Source organism: Tenrec ecaudatus, chromosome 2, assembly GCF_050624435.1.
Source record: "Tenrec ecaudatus isolate mTenEca1 chromosome 2, mTenEca1.hap1, whole genome shotgun sequence".
NCBI classification, from domain to species: domain Eukaryota; kingdom Metazoa; phylum Chordata; class Mammalia; order Afrosoricida; family Tenrecidae; genus Tenrec; species Tenrec ecaudatus.
In genome coordinates, this window is record NC_134531.1 from 251,641,549 (window position 1) to 251,644,090 (window position 2,542).

Genomic DNA, 2,542 nt, shown 5'->3' on the forward strand with positions numbered 1-2,542 from the left:
CATGAATCACATTAAAAAGTTCTATAGTAACTGCATAGATTATTTAGAACAGTGGATGGTACATTACAATGATATTAAACATTTTCATCAGGATACATTAAAACAAGAACTTAATTGGAATGATGTGCAAAAATCATTTGATCATATTACTCAAAATTTCCCATATAGAATTGTTTCTGAAAATGATCTTTATAATGAGGTATCATTATTAAAAATATTTTGATAAGGAAAAGGTTAAATCTTGGGCATCAGCAAAAATCACAATAGAGAACAAATGGTAAGAAATATTTCGTCATTTTGAAACAAACCATGTTCCATACAATAATGCAATAAAAATTGTGGAATACACGTTGCCCTTACCAGGAACTCATGCTGTGACTGAATGAATTTTTTCTACAGTAAATAAAGTGTGGACAACAGAAAAATCACAATTAAGTGTTGAGACTTTGAAAGCCATTTTATGTGTGAAATATAATTTAACAAATTCTTGTGAAAATTTTCACGAACTTTTAAACAATGACAGCAGTCTCCTAAAAAATTTCACTCAAATGAGAAATATGCCAAAGAATAAAATAATACTATACATAATTTTAAATGTATTATATTTGTAAATTGTATTTATGTTGAAATTTTAAAATATAGGAGAGCAAATACTTTGAAAATGATTAGGGCAAAGAATGTACAGATGTGCTTTATACAATTGATGTGTGTATATGTATGGATTGTGATATGAGTTGTATGAGTCCCTAATAAAATGTTAAAAACAATTACAATACTATTTTTTTGTTCTATGAAATATTTTGTTGCTCCATATAGACCAAATTTTTAAGCAAAAACCCCGCCCCCACCCCCCCACCCCTGGTCAATGGTGTCCACTTTACCAATGTTAAAATCTGTTCACTTTGCCCTAAGCCCATCTGCTATTGAAGGAAGATATAAGAAGAGGGCTGGATGCCAAGGTGGGAAGAAATAGACCAAATAGGAGCATCTGCTTCTGTAGGGTGATAGAATCAACCATGTGCTCACTTTAGGCAGCCCAGCTTTAAGGGGAGAAACTGTGTAAATGACAGATTGCCGCAGGTAAAATGTACTTGGACTATATCTCCAACTACCAGACTGGAGGCTTTCCTACCATGGAACACTGACTTTCCAGATTCCCTCCGCACATGTCAGGGACTAAGTCGCAGTTCTATTTCCCTTGGCGCCAGCATCCCACATATCCCCTTTCTGCATTACGTTTAAGATGTAATAGTGTCACAGAGGCTACATGGTCTCTCTTCACATCTCCTAGCTTCTCATAGAAGCGACACAAGACCGCGAGCATCAAAATTAGGATGATAAACAACAGTCAGACTGAAACTTAAGCTATCAGGAAATGCTTTTGAGGGCAAGCTCGCGGGTCCAACCCTTCCATGCCATTCACCGATGGCTTAATATTATCAGAGCCAGGAGGCGCCTCAAGCTTGTCTTTGAATATAGAAAATATCCTTCCTATACTTACCTGGCAGGGGAGATACCATGATCACGAAGGTGGTTTTCCCAGGGCGAGGCTTATCCATTGCACTCCGGATGTGCTGACCCCTGCGATTTCCCCAAATGTGGGAAACTCGACTGCATAATTTGTGGTAGCGGGGGACTGCGTTCGCGCTCTCCCCTGGAAAAAAAAAATATATATCCTTCTTAAGTTGATCAACATCTAACAAAGCGTTTCCCTTAAACCCTTGCAAATGTTTCCTAATCAAATCCCAATCATGCAATGTCTTATTATATGGGTAAGGGGTTATACAAAATTCGGTTACATTCAAATCACAATTTAGCATTCATTGATGTTGCAAGTCCGTAATTTGATCTCCCAATCACTGGACAGTTTGCTGCAGCTCCGCTACTTCCCCTGCCCACCCCCCCCCACCCCCCCACCCCCCCCCCGCCACCCTGTTCATCGTCCACCTTTGCCTGAAGGGCCCAGAGCCACTTCTGCACGAAATGTTCGGTTTTGATGGACTCCTGTAGCGCTCCCCCAGCGACGGCAGCAGTGGTGGCAATGGCTATGAGTCCAATTATAGCTGCGATCAGCATTCCCACGAATCGGCGAGGTCTCAGCATCTCCGACACCACTTGCGTCAAGATGGACGATTCCAGATTGCTCTCCCACCTGGACCTCATCTCCACTGGGATCCACCCCCCATCCTGCTCTTTAGGATGAGGATGCTGTCTTTAGAGAGGTTTGCAAGCAGAGCACGGTTAACGCAGGTGAACAGTTTACAATTGCAGCAAGAGGCACAGCGAGCAGTTTCATTTATGACGATGTTTCCTCCGGCAGCTTTACACACGAGACAGTGTGTCGAGTCTCATTCTCCTGAAAAGTATAAGTGTAGCCAGAATGACCGGTGCCAGTTAAGCTTCCTGTGTAGCCTGTTAAAGGCTTGGTGGCAAGCGTTATTTACCAGCAGGGGAGATGCTTTTACTATGACGTCCCCTTCTGACTCAGGCTTAGTTTTCTGAACTTTGTCTAACGTCTTCTGATCAGCCTGATACCCATTCT

General features: G+C 41.3%; 1 non-coding gene across 1 annotated transcript; it reads left to right on the forward strand.

The window, feature by feature from the left end:
- Nucleotides 1-1,493: 1,493 nt before the first annotated feature.
- On the forward strand, nucleotides 1,494-1,657 carry LOC142441900 (U1 spliceosomal RNA). The gene has a single exon (XR_012783183.1). It is a non-coding gene; the product is annotated as a U1 spliceosomal RNA (small nuclear RNA).
- Nucleotides 1,658-2,542: the final 885 nt, after the last annotated feature.